Raw genomic sequence first — 17781 nt, 5'->3', positions numbered from 1 at the left:
GTAGCCTATAAACTCAGGACTGATACATCTGGGAATCAGACCCAGAACTTGTCCTGTGGGCTGCAGATCTGCAATGTAATTAAAATTTACGACATCACTAGGTGTTTTACAGTTGAGGTGTTGGCTGGTAAGGAAAGGGACCTTGAGAACTGGAATGGGAATGGGCCATCTGAGAGTATTCAGATGAATCTAAGAAACTGGAATGCCTAAAACCACCTGAGTATCCTTTACTTTCAGAAACCGTTCCTCCTCCCCTACCTTTTCCTTTCTTGAACAGTCAGCAATTACCCTACAGGACACAGTTGCTTTTTCTCCTCATGGTCCTTAACACTTACCTTTGTTTCTATTACCCATAATTAGAAACAGATCCCAAAACGTTCCAAGGGATTAACATTAAAAAATGACAACATTTTGCCAGTTTATATTGGAAACACCTAGAGTATATTGTGGTAATGGCTTTTCAGTGGGTAGCTCAAAAAAGACCTAATTTAATGGACCCTCTTGTTCAGTGGGGATGATGGCCCCAAATGCCTGAGGCAGAGGCCATATGGCAGTGCCTAATTGCTGGGTATATTTGTGTGTGGGGCTACAGTGACAATCAATTTTAGCTTGCAGGGATTTTTAGCAATTGCTAATTTTTAGAAAAAGTCCTTATAGTATAAAATATATTGGCAACCTACCTTATAATTGGTAAAATTCTAGGACTGAGGAGAAAATACTGGTTTGAGTCTGCACAAAAGGAAGTCACATTCTCTCACTCAGTTTTCAGACAGGAGGCAGTTCAAAGACTCAGGCCCACCTAAATGAAGGGGAAATTGAGTATCCTTGAAGATGCTTCCTGGGACACTTTAGTAAATAAATACTGTAAATCTTCTTCAAATCCTTCTCAAAGGGATATGACTCCATCTACCAGGATGACTGTGTACTGAGCAAAGGGAAATGCCCAGATTTTAGAGCATTATAAATCAGTGGCTCCGAATTGCTAATCCCTGGTGATGTCAGATACCATTGTAGTCCAATGAAAGTATATGGAGTTTGGAGCTGATTAGATCTCACAGTGGGTCCAGAAGGTCCATGAAACTATGTTATTGTGATTTTTGCAATTCTCAAATGCATGTTGAAATGACATTTTTGGAAATAGAATAGGTAGAATCCTCACTATGGATTTCCGAACTGTGGATTGAGGGCTATTATTATAGAAAGGACCAAGCAGAAGCCCTTGAAACTTCCCATCCTGACCAAGATATAAACTAAAAGCATTATCTCATCCATGCGGGGAGTCATAGAGATTAATTAATTTCACCATGGAATTTTTGAAAAATGTAAAAGTATTAATTCTTATCACCAACCTAATTAATACTGCCTTTTGAGAAAAAGGCAGATGGATCTTGGAGAATGTAGAATTCTATAAATGTGATCATGTGATAAATCCAATTATAAATGCCGATTACAAATTATAAATACAAGATTTAGAGAAACCAGTATAGCCTTTGGAAGAAGTTATATAGCTATTGACCTGGAAAAAAAATTTTCTTCCCTTTCTATACCAACTTAAAGGAATAGTTTGCTTCCATCTGGTAAGGACAGAAGTACACCTTCACTCAAGGCTTTGTTAATTCTCATGTTCTCTTGATCCTCATCTAGTCTGTGAGGACCTTGATTATCTCAACTTCCTATATAACGTGATGATCCATTACATAGATTATACCATGCTGACTGATCCTGGTGTTTGCTAAGTAACAGCTACTTTCCGTGACCTAGACCGTGATTCACAAGGCGTTTTTCCTGGACTGGCAGCATCAATGCCACATGGGAACGTGTGAAAGTTCTCCAGCCTCAGCCCCATCCGAAGCCTACTGTATCAGAAATTAGGGGTGGATTAATCTGTGTTTTAACAATCCCTCAGGGTAGTTCTGATGAACATTAAAGTTTGAGAATTACTGCTTTTGAAAATCAAGGCTCTGCCGTTTGGATTTTATGACCAGCAGATTCAGTGGTTGGGTCCAAGTGGCTTGTCACTAATTAGGAAGAGCTCATAGGATGCTCTATGCTTTAAAATGAACTTCGATGGCAGATCCTGAGGGTCATGGGGAAAAGCTGTGCCCTCGCCTACAAACTACACTGTCCCTCTAGAAAGAGTTCCTGGTATGCTTTTTGGGCCCTGGTAAAAGCCAATGCTTGATCAGATCATTGGGTATCCCAAGCGCCCATGGTAAACTGGGTATTATCTGATCCACCAAGCATTAAACAAGGGCATGGCAACAGAATTCTTATCATTTTTTAAGGTTTATTTATTTATTTTGGGAGGGAGAGAGAGGGAGAGGGAGAGAGAGAATCCCAAGCAGGTTCTGCACTGTCAGCACAGAGCCCGATGCAAGGCTCCATCTCATGAACCATGAGATCATGACCTGAGCCGAAATCAGGAGTTGGATGCTTAACTGAAGGGGCCACCCAGACATTGCAGCAGGATTCTATTATTAAGTGGAAGCAGGGTGTATGAGATTAGACTTGATCAGATCCTAAAAATACAGAGTAAGTTGTATGACCAGTGGCTCAGACTTCTAGAACTCCTACTTCTGCTTTTTAAAAAAAAATTTTTTTTTTCAACGTTTATTTATTTTTGGGACAGAGAGAGACAGAGCATGAACGGGGGAGGGGCAGAGAGAGAGGGAGACACAGATTCGGAAACAGGCTCCAGGCTCTGAGCCATCAGCCCAGAGCCCGACGCGGGGCTCGAACTCACGGACCACAAGATTGTGACCTGGCTGAAGTCGGACGCTTAACCGACTGCGCCACCCAGGCGCCCCCCCTACTTCTGCTTTATTGCTATCATCTTCTCTCAATCCACACCTAACGTGTCATGGGTAGTGTGGAGCAAAGTCATGGCCTTCACTGCAAGCAAGCGCTGTCCCTTTGAGAAATAGCTTCTGACTTGCTTCCTCTGATCAATTGGTAGAAGAAGAAAAATAGAGACCCGGTTTATGGATGGTTCTGCATGGCGTCTTGGTAGGAGATTGGTAGGGAGGAGGAAGAAGGAAACCATTGACCCCCATGCTTTGGAAGCACCTGGGAGAGGAGCTGCGGTGGGAGAGCCTCAGTGGTGATGTCAGTGCCTGGGTTCTCGCTAAGTGGTGGCAGATCAGTTCCAATGGCAGAAGCAGCAGTGCCTTTCGCAGCATCTGTGACAGTGTGTGTGGACTCCTCAGTGGGGGTGCGGTCTCCTGGATTCTTTCCCTACTACTAGGGAAAGAGGTAGTAGTAGGAGGTGACAGCAGTGGTGGTAGCAGCTTGCTTATGGTGGCACTGTCGACACCTCTCTTGTGCCCTACAACCTTACTTACGTCATTGTAGCCAACTCCCTGCAGTCATGCCCTCTCTGTTTGAAATCTGTACAGTAGTTTCTGTTTCCTGAACATTCACTTGATATACCTACAAGTGTTCTTTCTGTTATTCTTATAGCAGTACTGAGAAAGACATTATTATTCCCATTTTACAACAAGGAAACAAAGACTCCCAGATATTAAGTAACTTGCCCCAAAGTATGGAACCCAATGAGAGAATCCATGATGAAACTCTAGTATGAAGCTGTCTCATTTACAGCTTTTTTTTATTAAAAAAAATTTTTTTTTAATGCTTATTTATTTTTGAGAGAGACAGAGACTGAGTGTGAACAGGGAAGGGGCAGAGAGAGGGAGACACAGAATGCGAAACAGGCTCCAGGCTCTGAGCTATCAGCCCAGAGCCCGACGCGGGGCTCGAACTCACAAGCCATGAGATCGTGACCTGAGCCGAAGTCGGATGCTTAACTGACTGAGCCACCCAGGCGCCCCTCATTTACAGTTTTATATAGAGTTTGAAACCACAGTGTGACATGTTCTTTGTGGCCTGTAGTACTTGGGGAATAGGAGCTGCTGGTGGGGTTGCAATCATTTTTCTGTCGTAGCGTGTTACCTAGCTAAAAACGATGTACTCCAGAAGCATTTGTTACTACCTTTTTAAATTAAATTAAATTAAATTAAATTTAATTTAATTTAATTTATTTATCTTATTAACAATTTTTTAATCTTTATTTATTTTTGAGAGAGAGAGACAGACTACAAGCAGGGGAGGCACAAAGAGAGAGGGAGACAGAGAATCCAAAGTAGGCTCCAGGCTCTGAGCTGTTAGCACAGAGCCCAAAGTGGGACTCGAACCCAAGAACCACAAGATCATGACCTGAGCCAAAGTCAGACACTTAACCGACTGAGCCACCCAAGCACCCCTGTTACCACCTCTTTTTAAAATACCTTAAAAAGTAACCTTACAGAGAAGCAACCCGGTTTTATTATTTTGTAATGCCAGTGAGTAAACCTGAAGAATTATGCTCTTAAGTTTGCTCTGTGTTACAGCATTAGCCCTAGACTCCTAGATTTGGGTTTATAGTAAAGAGCAGCTGTTTTCCATCTCACACTTTGTTTTCTTTCTGTTTGTGTGTTCCAAGACTCCAAGGAATGGGGAGGATTCAAGCTAATCTTTCACTCCAAAGATCTGGGAGTAAACAGAAGAAAATATATAAGAACAGTAGGTCACATAGTAAACCTGGTCTCAGTTTTTCCTTTTCTTCCATTCCTAGAAATAGTACCAAGTAAAATCATGGTTGCTCTGATTACGCGGTTGGTGCCAGATCCATTTTGACTAACTTGTTGATTTGTGGGTTAGGAGTTCAGCTCTGGAAAATTTTCCAGTATTCCTGTTGAGTTTGTTTGCTTGCTTATGTATGTATGTATGTATGTATGTATGCATGCATGTATTTAAAAAAATGTTTATTTTATTTTTGAAGGGGTGAAAGGGAGAGAGAGAGAGGGAGACAGAGAATCGAAGCAGGCTCTGCACTGACATTGCAGAGCCCGATGCAGGGCTTGAACCCATGAACAGTTAGATTATGACCTAAGCTGAAATCAAGAGTCAGAGCTTAACGAACTGAGCCACCCAGGTACTCCCCTTTTTAAAAAATTTAGTTTAGACCTACAAATAAATTGAGTTCCACACAGATCATACTGTTCCACCTACACTACGGGCTGCTTGGTACTGACATTCATGTTACTGTCTTTGAGAAAGCTCACGCTCTAATATCATGTAAAAATACATTTCATATAACAAATCCTAGAGTTGGTGGGCAATATGGATTCGTATCATTTCTCTTTTGACACCAGGAAGAGCAGTCTTTTCTTGAATTGACAAAGAGTTTGTGACAGAGTCCAGCACGGACTCAGACTCTATATTCATGCTCTGAAGTGTCTATATCCTCTATAAAGAAGGATAATATAAACAGGATACATATCTGTTGACTATAATTCTTCCAGAGTGTTCACAACATGTGTGGGTAGTGGTATCAAGGGTAAATTTATTCCCTAGAAGTTTCCAGTAAATATTGGTTATTTATAAAATTATTTTCAAAATGAACAACAACTTAAAAACATGAAAGCTTTCATAGCAGAAGGTGTTCTCAAACTAACAAAGCTTAGGACTTTTCTTCTCGGTCCAGTGGGTCCTGCTCATCCCCTAGGAGATCGTGGTATTCCAGGAAGTGAATAAAGCTATTGACATGAAATAAAATATGATGTACTTTTCTAAAATTATAGAAAGGAATGAATTAGTGCTGAGTATTATTTATTTGGTCTTTGATGTTTTTCTTAGCTTTTCGAGACTTAATACCAAGGTCTCCCTCTGTTTGCAACAAACAAAAGGAATGACTAACAATCAAAAATATTAAAGTAAAAACATGAACATGTGATTTCTCCAAATATTACATTGTGTTTGTCTGCTCAGGCCATCGTAATGAAATGCCACAAACTGGGTGGCTTAAACAATAAAAATTCGTCTTCTCACAATTCTGGGAGCTGGAAAATCCAAGATCGAGTGCCCAGCGGGGTTCGCTTTCTGGTGGCAGCTGGCTTCCTGGCCGTGTCCTCACATGGCCTTTCCTTGACCTCTCCGGCACCTCTTCTTCTTTAAAAAAAAAAAAGAAGAAATTTCTTTTAATGTTTAATTTTGAGTGGGGGAGCAGAGAGAGTGGGAGACAAAGAACCCTAAGCAGGCTTTAGGCTCTGTGCTGTCAGCACAGAGCCCAACACAGGACTTGAACTCTCAAACCTTGAGATCACAACCTGAGCCAAAGCTGGAGGCTTCACTGACTGAGCCACTCAGGCGCTCCTCTTAGGTGCCTCTTCTCGTGAGAAATCTAATTCTACTGGATCAGGACTCCACCCTTATGAACTCATTTAACTTTAATTACTTCCTCAGTGGCTCCATCTCCAAATATAGCCATGTTCGAAATCAGCCCTGCAGATTTTGGATCTGCCAATTCCATAATCATGTAAGATAATTCCCTAGAATAAGTATTATATTTAATGTATGTAAAGTAGCAACTTTACATGTATAATACATGTATATATATATATATACATGTATAATATAAAATATATATTAAAAAAAGCAAATACAGGGCGCCTGGGTGGCGCAGTCGGTTAAGCGTCCGACTTCAGCCAGGTCACGATCTCGCGGTCCGTGAGTTTGAGCCCCGCGTCAGGCTCTGGGCTGATGGCTGGGAGCCTGGAGCCTGTTTCCGATTCTGTGTCTCCCTCTCTCTCTGCCCCTCCCCCGTTCATGCTCTGTCTCTCTCTGTCCCAAAAATAAATAAACGTTGAAAAAAAAAAAATTAAAAAAAAAAAAAAAAAAAAAAAGCAAATACAGCCATGCTGGGCATTGGAGCTTCGATATGTGAATTTTGAAGGGACAAAAACATTCAGCCCCTCACATGTATCTACTATCTGTCCTGCTAAAGCTTTGGATGTACACACAGAGTGCAAGTATATTTTCTGAGAGGAAAGTTTTTTTCTACTTTAAATGGCATCCATGTCTACATTCCTATTTTATGATGTTCTGAGACAAATGCCATCGTTTTCAGGGTTTGGGTCTCCTTAGGATATTTAAAAGACACTGGGAGAGTTAATTAAAAAAAAAACCCTTTTTTGGTGGTTATGACCAATTATGTTATTTCCTCTTTGAAGATGCTCGGCACACGCTAATAAAATGTATTTTTCCTAATGTTCATTTCACATGGTCCTTAGAGATTCATACAAAGTCTGTATCTTTCCCGTTTTTCCTATGAAAGCAGCAAAGTATTGAGTTTGGAGTCTAATTTATTTACTCCAAATAAATTTTATTTACCAAACTCATTTACTCCAAAACAACTTATCGAAGGAAAATTGGATTAATTCCTTAACAGTTCTGTGCCTTATTGGCACAGCAGAGCTAATCTTGTGATGATTCAATGAGGTAATTGATGTTCAAAGCTTAGTAAGGGCCTGGCACTCTTTACCACTAATATAAAGGACACAGATATAGGACATAATCAAAACCATTTGCATGGATTAAAATATTCTTTTTTTTAAGTAAGAAAGTTTAAAAAAATTGGTATAAGACTTAGTGAAACCAGATTGACAAATTGATATCCTGATGCTGTATTATTGCATTTCATCTTAATGAGCTGCTTTCCTCCTACCCAATCCATGGGGATTTCCAATTTCCAATAGGAAGATCTATATTTTTTCCTAAGTCACCTTGCTTTGACCTCTTACCTGCAACTTTGTCTGCACTGGTCAAGGAATAAGGAGGTCAAGATATTGTTGTCAGTTTATTTGTGACTCTACAATTTAACAGGCCAGTATCCCTCACAAACATGGATGCAAAAATTCTCAATAAAATACTCGTAAACTGAATCCAACAATACATTAAAAGAAATAACTCACATAATGAAGTGGGATTTATTCCTGGGTTGCAAGGTTGGTTCAATATTTGCAAATCAATGTTATATACTACTTAATAACAGAAAGGATAAGAACCATTTGATCCTTGGGGTGCCTGGGTGGCTCAGTTGGTTGGGTGACTGACTTTGGCTCAGGTCCTGATCTCACGGTTTGTGGGTTCGAGCCCCGCATTGGGCTCTGTGCCGAATGCTTGCTCGGAGCCTGGAGCCTGCTTCAGATTCTTTCCTTCTCTCTCTGCCCCTCCCCCAATTGTGTTCTGTCTCACTCTATCTCTCAAAAATAAATAAATGTAAAAAAAAAAAAAAAGTTTGATCCTTTCAGTGGGTGCAGAGGAAGCGTTCGACATGATAAAACCCCGAAAGAAAGTAGGTTTAGAGGAAACATAAAACAATAAAGTCCATATATGAAAAACCTACAGGTGATATCCTCACTGGGGAAAAACAGAGCTTTTCCCCTACGATCAGGAACAAGACAGAGATGTCCACTCTCACCACTGTTATTTAACATAGAATTGGAAGTCCTACCCTCAGCAGTCAGACAACAAAAAGGAATAAAAGGCATCCAAATAGGCAAGGAAGAAGTCAGACTTTCACTATTTGCAGATGACATGATACTCTGTGTAGAAAACCTGAAAGACTCTGAATAAACTGCTAGAACTGATACACTAATTCAGTAAAGTTGTAGGATTACAAAATCAATGTACAGAAATCTGTTGCATATCTATACACCAATAATGAAGCAGCAGAAAGAGAAATCAAGGAATCAATCCCATGTACAATTGTGCCAAAAAATAATAAGATACCTAGGAATAAACCTCATCAAAGAGGTGAAAGACTTGTACTCTGAAAACTATAAAACATTGATGAAATGGGAGGTGTCACAAAGAAATGGAAAGACATTCCATGCTCATAGATTGGAAGGACAAATATTGTTAAAATGTCTATACCACCCAAAGAAATCCACAGATTTAATGCAATTCCTATCAAAATACCAGCAGCATTTTTTTTTTTTTTTTTTTTGCAAAACTAGAACAAACAATCCTAATATTTGTATGGAACCACAAAAGTCCCTGAATAGCCAAAGGATCCTTGAAAAAGCAAAGAAAAGCTGGAAACATCACAATTTTGGACTTCAAGTCATATTGTAAAGCGGTAGTAATCAAAAGAGTATGGTGCTAGCACAAAAATAGACACATAGATCAATAGAACAGAATAGAAAACCCAGAAATAAACCTGCAACTCCATGTTCAATTAATCGTTGACAAAGTAGGAAAGAATATCTAATGGGAAAAAGTTTCTTCAACAAATGGTGTTGGGAAAACTGGACAGCAGCATGGAAAAGAATGAAACTGGACCACTTGCTTATACCATACACAATAATTAATCCAAAATGGATTAAAGACCTAAATGTGGGATAGGAAACCATCAAAATACTAGAGAACACAGGCAGTAACTTCTTTGACATTAGCCATAACTTCTTTCTAGATATGTCTCCTGAGGCAGGGGATATAAAAGCAAAAATAAACGATTGGAATTTCATCAAAATAAAAAGGTTATGCACAGCAAAGGAAATAATCAACAAAACTAAAAGCTAATCTATGGAATGGGAGAAGATATTTACAAATGACATATCAGATAAAGGGTTGGTATCCAAAATCTATAAAGAGCTTATAAAACTCAACACTCAAAAAATGAATTAACCAATAAAAAATGGGCAGAAGGCACAGACATTTTTCCAAAGAGGACATCCACATGGCCAACAGACACATGAAAAGGTGTTCAAGATCACTCATCATCAGGGAAGTACAAATTAAAACTACCATGAGATGTCACCTCACACGTGTCAGAATGGCTAAAATCAAGAAACAACAGGTGTTGGCAAGAATGTGGAGAAAGGGGAACCCTCTTACACTGTTGGTGGGAATGTGAACTGGTGTAGCCACTCTGGAAAACAATGTGGAGTTTCCTCAAAAAGTTGAAAATAGAACTATCCTATGATCCAGCAATTGTATTACTAGGCATTTACAGAAAAAATACAAAAAGTACTTTTTCAAAGTGATACATGCACCATGATGTTTATAGCAGCATTATCTACAATGGCCAAATTATGGAAAGAGCCCACGTGTCCATCAACTGATGAATAAAGAAAATATGGTGTGTGTACACACACACACACACACACACACACACACACACACTGGAATATTACTGAGCCATCAAAAAGAACGAAATCTTGCCATTAGCAAAACATAGGTGGAGCTAGAGAGTATTATACTAAGCGAAATACAGCAGAGAAAGACAAATACCATGTGATTTCACTCCTATGTGGAATTTAAGAAACAAAACAAATGAAAAAAGAGGGGGGAAAAAAAAAGAGACAGAGGTAAACCAAGAGACAGACTCTTAACTATGAAACAAACTGATGGTTACCAGAGGGGAGGTGGATGGGGGATGGGTAAAATAGGTGATGGGCATTAAGGAGTACACTTGTTGTGATGAGCACCGGGTATTGTATGGAAGCGTTAAATCGTTGTATTATACACCTGAAGCTAATAATACTGTATGTTAACTAACTGGAATTTAAATAAAAATTAAAAAAAAATAAAATTCACAGTGTCCACCAGGCCCACTCCACTCTCCGCTCTTCACAGAGCTTCCTGTTTAAGTGAAGTCACCACATTCATCACAGATCTGGTTGTTGTTAGATCACCACTAATTTCCAGGACAAGTCAGGACTTTCTCACTAAGTGATCTAAATTCTCCCGCCAGGATGTTGCCGCTTCTCAGATGATGGCTAAGTCAGCTGCCGCAGACTATAACGATGGCAGTATTTTCGTTTTGACATCCTATCCTCAACCACTTGAGTCTTTTCTCTGCTAGTAAAACTGAAAAAAACATAGGCTACTAAAATAAAGGGTGCGCAGTCAAACTGCCTTTCTGTCAAGGACTTTAAATTTTAGCTTTGCTCTGCTGACGAGGTGAAAGGCAAAGTGTAATTAGCACTAATAGCATGCTTTTATGGTTCCATTCCACCTCACCCCCAGATAAAAGTCAACGTATTCCACAGTTTAATAATGAGCAATGATTAGGTAGGATGTGCAACTACATTTAGGGAATTAGTGGTTTAACCTAGAGCACTTCTTTTTAGCCTTTGGGTCTTGCTTCTGGGAAGAGACTTGGAGGCAGGCTAAATTTTGAAGCTGTTTTGAAAATGACCTTGTTTCTGTCTCCTCATTCAGATCTCTCCAGGGAATAGTTTGTTCTAGGACATCATGCTCAAGGCCATGGTGGGTCCTCCAGAAAAAAAAAATTGACCTTCAAATAAGAATTCTCAATTTCCCAGAAATAAAACAACTAAAGGGGAATAAATAAAGCAAAACTTTTACAAGGAAGAATACTCTTTCTAACTTGTGATGTAGCAATGCTAAAAATCTCTCTTTAACCCACCTTTCGTCCCATCCCACTCTCCTAATGTTCAATCTGTTAGGGAAAAAAAGTCAGATCTGGTTGTTGTTAGATCAGGGAACTCAACTCCATATGGGGGCTTCCGTGAACTCAGTGTCACCTTTAACAAGCTTCAGTGTATTCCTGTTACAGAGTTGCTTTATGTCTAGAATATCTCTTTAGTCCAATAAATCTCTTTCGAGTGCATATTGATAACCACTAAGAGCAGTGTTAGGTGTGGGGAATAGAGGTATAAAGATGAACATGACACAGTTTCTTCCTCATGCCAGAGGAAGGCAGTGGTTACATCAATAATCATAAGGCACTGAAGTCCATGTATTACTAGAGGTGAACATGGAAGAGGGGTAGTAAAATGGAGGAATTGGTTCGAGAACCAGAGAGTTGAATAGTCCTCAGGGAAGGCTTACTCTGGAGGTGGGAAACCCTGAACAGGATTTTTAAAGTTGAAAAGGAGTTTTCCTGGCAGCAGTAGTGAATGTGTTATAGAAAGGGAGAATAAAAGGAAACGGAATACATTTTAGAAAGAGGGAGGAGTAGATGCCCCAATGTTTGGAAAAATATACAGTAGTGGCAAAATTAGGCATATTTGATTTTCCAGGTAAACTTTATAAAAGGGACTTCAGCTTATACTCAAGAACTGAATGACGAGAAAAACTCATATAAGTGGCAGCATTTTAGTTGGTGAGACGACCCTATAGAACTTTTTTTTAAGTTTATTTATTTATTTTTAAGTTTATTTATTTATTTTGAGCATGAGTGGGGGAGGGGTAGAGAGAATCCCAAGCAGGCTCTGTGCTGGTGGCAGAGTCTTATGTGGGGCTTGAATTCATGAACCGTGAGATCATGGCCTGAGCTGAAACCAAGAGTCGGACACTCAGCTTACTGAGCCAGCCAGGTGCCCAAGACCATTAAGAGCTTCTAGTTAAGTTGTTTTCAGTGGTGCGAGGGGCACTGGGTTCCTAGAAAGGGCCCATGGAACCCTGATGATGCTGAGTGAAGATCTGGGGGCAAATAGGCCAAAGGAGCCAGACTGTGCCTTCCCCCCACCCATTACTTCAACCAGAGAAGAGCATCGGTAGCTCTTGTGTTGGGCTTCTGGTTTTATAACTGAAGAAACTGGGCCCGGAGAAGTTATGTGGCTCACTCAAGAGCATTTAGCTAATTTATCATAGAGATGAACCGGAAAACCAGGCTCCTGACCTCCAGTTCAGTTCTTCCTTAAATTGGACTGTACTGCCTCTTCCGTATTCAAGTCATATTGACAAGTTAAAACTTATAAAACAACAGGAGTTTTAAAATGAAGGAAAAAAAAAGACCTGAAATGAAAAAAAGTCAGACACATTCTCATGGTAGCATCGGGAGAGAGAGCTGCCCTTCCTCCCCCCATCCACCCACTAGGTCAGAGAAATGCCCATGATTCATTGCTCTTGCAGAGATGGTGCGAGCGGCCAAAGATGTTGCATCATGTATTGTTGCTATTCTTACCACATAGTGTCATTCTACTAGTGACCGTTGCTTTGTTTTGTTTGACATTCTTTCTGTATTTCAAATTTGGCTGCCTTTCAGAACACCAGAAACCTTTTTTACTTTCAATCCTTTCTTTAAACAATTTTTAAAAAAAAAAATTTTTTTTTTTTCAACGTTTATTTATTTTTGGGACAGAGAGAGACAGAGCATGAACGGGGGAGGGGCAGAGAGAGAGGGAGACACAGAATCGGAAACAGGCTCCAGGCTCTGAGCCATCAGCCCAGAGCCCGACGCGGGGCTCGAACTCACGGACCGCGAGATCGTGACCTGGCTGAAGTCGGACGCTTAACCGACTGCGCCACCCAGGCGCCCCTCTTTAAACAATTTTTAATGTTTATTTTATTTTTGAGAGAGAGAGAGAGAGGGTGAGGCCGAGCGGGGGAGGGGCAGAGAGAGAGAGAGAGAGAGAGAGAGAGAGAGACAGACTCAGAAGCAGGCTCCAGGCTCTAGGCTGTCAACATAGAAACTGATGCAGGGCTTGAACCCACAGACTGCAAGATCATGACCTGAGCTGGAGTTGGATGCTTAACTGACTGAGCCACCCAGGCTCCCCTACCCATCCATTATCAATAGAAGAGGAGTGATAAAGAAGAGTAGATAAGAATTTGTGAAAGTGTTTGTATAACATTCTACAAGGATGTTTCCTTCTGAGACATACTATCTCTAGTGTTTATACCAAATCCTCAGATAAAAATCTCATTTGGGGGAAGTTATATTTAATATAACTAGGCTCTGCAAAGCAATTCAGTGGCAGCTTTTTGGGTTTTTAATTCTCATTCATAAATTCATCTATTTATTCATTTCAGTACCTGCCATGAGACAGTCTTTGTTTAATGAGAAAAAAAATGAGGTCCTTGCTTTCCTAGAAATTACATTCTTTTAAATGAAATGAAAAAAGTTCTTTATTTGATCAATTATTCATATTTCTGTGGTTGTTTTGGATCTAGATGTATGTAAGTGTTGGATATTTATTGATGGTCCATGAAGAAGAGTAACAAATGCCCATGTGTTTATGACCCAAACTGATAAAGTAAATTGGTTTAGATACTCATGGGGTATCATGTCAAATTAATTATCAGACCCTGGTCAAACTTGAGGTGACACTGAAGGTTTACATTTTTGCTTGGCCTTAAGGTAAGTGATACAAAATAATTTACCTTAGACCAAGGGAACCATTACTGTTATGTGCTGAGTTGTGTCCCCCCCAAATTCACATGGTGGGATCCTAATCTCCAGTATCTCATTATGTGACTGTATTTGCAGACAGGGTCTTCGAAGAGGTCATTAAATTAAAATGAGGTCATTAGAGTGAGCCTGAGTCCAACATAACTGGTGTCCTTCTAAGAAGAGGTTAGGACACAGGTACAGAAAGAAGACCATATGAAGACACAGGGAAAACATGGCCCCTCTGTAAGCCAAGGAGAGAGACCTCAGAAGAAACCAATCCTGCAACAAATTGATCTTCGACTTCTAGCCACCAGATTTATGAGAAAATAAATTTCTGTTCTTTAAAGTCACCCAGTTTGTGGTACTTTGTTATAGCAACCATAGTAAATGAATACAATTACTTATATCAGTAAGGGAACGTTAGATTTTTAATCAGTAAATACACTAGGCTACGCTGTGGTAATAATGCCCAACTCTCAGTGTCTTAGAAAAAAATTATTTTGAAGGACTTGCTATATGCCCATTTCAGGGGCTCTGGTCCTAGCTGTTTTCACTCAGAGGGGAGCTGATGGAGCCTCCATACGTGAAATGTCGCTGGTCATTGTGATAATGTGAAGGAAAGGGAAAATTGTTGGTAGGTCTTAAAGGCTTCCATTGGGAAGTAGCTCATGTCACCTCTACTCAAATTCACTTCCAAGAGGGTGAGAAGGGATTGTAAACCCTATTGTGTGCCTGGATGGAAGACCACCTGAAATATCAGTGAATGACACCAATCATGACTATGATACTTAACATATTCTGTGTTTCACAGAAAACAAAAACAAAACACTTGAACAAGTTCATGGGAAAAACTACCAGGACAAGTTGAGCTAGGAATTGCCATGATTATCCAGACAACAAGCCCAACCATAGTATCTAGTTTTTAGATCAAAGTGATAACCCTTGTTTCCGATCCTAGTTTATCATATCCCTAGCACAGTGAGAGAGTGTAAAAACAAAGGGAAAATGGTGAAAATAGGGGAGAATAAGAAAAGTCTAATATTTATTGGGAGACCAGCACTTACTGAATAGTTTACGTGTAACAGTTGCATTACAAATTAGTTCTTAATTCATAATGTCACCAAATAATAAGATAATTTTAAAATAAAAAATCCAAAAACTAAAAATATATCAACTTGCCTCAAGGATGAGAGTATAACTCTATACAGTACAAAGCCCTTGCTCCATTATTTATACTATGGGTTTTTAAATTTTTTTTTTAACGTTTATTGATTTTTGAGACAGAGAGAGGCAGAGCATGAACAGGGGAGGGTCAGAGAGAGAGAGAGGGAGACACAGAATCTGAAACAGGCTCCAGGCTCTGAGCTGTCATCACAGAGCCTGATGCGGGGCTCGAACCCACGAACCACGAGATCATGACCTGAGCTGAAGTCAGACGCTTAACCGTCTGAGCCACCCAGGCGCCCCAATATACTATGGGTTTTTAAATCTTCATTTGTGACCCATTAGTGGGTTATAAAATTGTGGCCCCTGTTTTTTTAAATTCAAGTATAGTAAACACACAGTGTTACATTAGTTTCAGTGTACAATATAGTGATTCAACAATTTTATATATTACTTTGTGCTCATTATGATAAGTGTATTCTCTTTTTTTTTTTTTTTAAAGTTTTTATTGTTTATTTATTTATTGAGAGAGTTGAGAGAGAGTCCCAAGGAGGTTCTGCACTGTCAACGCAGAGCTTGCTGCGGCGCTCGATCCTGTGAATGGTGAGATCATGACCTGAGCCAAAATCAAGAGTTGGATGCTTAACTGACTGAGCCACCCAGATGCCCTGATAAGTGTACTCTTAATCCCCTTCACCTACTTCATGCATCGCCACCCCCCCCCCCCCCCCACCCCACCTCCCCTCTGGTAATCATCAGCTTATTCTTTATAGTTAAGAATGTGTTTTTTGGTTTGTCTCTTTTTAAAATATGTTTTGTTTCTTAAGTTCTGCATATGAGTGAGATAATATGCTGTTTGTCTTTCTCTGACTGATTTCTATTACTTAGCATTATACTCTCTAGATCCATTCATGTTGTTGCAAAGATTTCATTCTTTTTTAATGGCTGAGTAATATTCCATTGTATATGTATACCACATCTTTATCCATACATCTGTCCATGGACATTTGGGCTGCTTTCATAATTTGGCTGTTGCAAATAATGCTGCAGTAAACATAGGGGTGCCTATATCTTTTCAAACTAGTGTTTGTACATTCTTTGGGTAAATGCCCAATAGGATCGGAATTATAGGATCATATGGCAATTTTATTTTTAATTTTTGAAGGCGCCTCCGTAATTTTTTCCACATTGGCTATACTAGTTTGCACTCCCATCAACAGTGCACAAGGGTTCTTTTTTCTCCATATCCTTGCTAGTATGTGTTGTTGATTTTAGCCATTCTGAGAGATGTGAGGTAGTGTCTCATTGTGATTTTGATTCATGTTTCCCTGATGATGAGTGATGTTGAGCATCTCTCCATGTGTTTGTTGGCCATCTATATGTCTTTGGAGAAATGTCTGTTCATGTCTTCTCCCATTTTTAAATTGGATTTGTGTGTGTGTGTGTGTGTGTGTGTGTGTGTGTGTGTGTGTGTGTTGAGTTCTCTAAGTTCTTTCTCTGTTTTGGATGCTAACCCTTTATTGGATATGTCATTTGCAAATATTTTCTCCCATTCCACAGGCTGCCTTTTAGTTTTGAAGATTGTCTTCTGTACTGTGCAGAAGTTTTTTATTTTGATATAGTCCCAATAGCTTATTTTTGCTTTTGTTTCCCTTGCCTCAGGAGGCATCTCTAGAAAAATATTGTTACAGCCAATGTCAGAGAAATTACTGCTTGTGCTCTTTTCTAGGATTGTCATGGTGTCACACTTCGGTCCTTAATTCATTTTGAGTCTATTGTTGTGTAAGAAAAGCAGTCCAATTTCATTCATTTGCATAGAGCTATGCAGTTTTCCCACATAATATGATCATGGGTTTATTTCTGGGTTTTCTATCCTGTTCCATCGATTTATGTCTGTTTTGGGGCCAGTACTGTATTGTTTTGATTACTGCTGTTTTGTGTAGTGTTTCTTGAAATCTGGGATTACGATACCTCCAGTTGTATTTTTCTTTTTCAGGACTGCTTTGTCTATTCAGGGTTTTTTGTGGTTCCATATAAATTTTAGGATTATTTGTTCTAGTTCTGTGAAAAACGCTGTTGGTATTTTGATAGGGATTGCATTAAATTTGTAGGTTGCTTTGGGTAGCATGGACATTTTAACAATACTTGTTTTTCTAATCCATGAGCATGGAATATCTTTCCATTTGTTTGTGTTCTCTTCAGTTTTTTTAAATCAATATTTTGTAGTTTTTAGAACACAGGTCTTTCATCTCCTTGGTTATGTTTATTCCTAGGTATTTTATTATTTTAGATGCAGTTGTAAATGCAACTGTTTTTTTAAATTTCTCTTTCTGCTACTTCATTTTCAGTGTATAGAAATGCAGTGAATTTCTGTATATTGATTTTGCATCTGAAGACTTTACTGAATTCATTTATTAGTTCTAGTTGTTTTTTTGGTGGAGTCTTTAGGGTTTTCTATATATGGTATCATGTGAGCTGCAAACAGTGAAAGTTTTACTTCTTCCTTACCAATCTGGGTGTTGTTTATTTCTTTATGTTGTATAATTGCCGTGGTCAGGAGTTCAGTACTATGTTGAGTGAAAGTTCTGAGAACGGGCATCCTTGTCTTGTTCCTGACCTTAGGGGAAAAGCTCTTACTTTTTCACCAATGA

Source organism: Leopardus geoffroyi, chromosome C3, assembly GCF_018350155.1.
Source record: "Leopardus geoffroyi isolate Oge1 chromosome C3, O.geoffroyi_Oge1_pat1.0, whole genome shotgun sequence".
NCBI classification, from domain to species: Eukaryota; Metazoa; Chordata; class Mammalia; order Carnivora; family Felidae; genus Leopardus; species Leopardus geoffroyi.
This window is presented reverse-complemented; position numbering follows the sequence as displayed.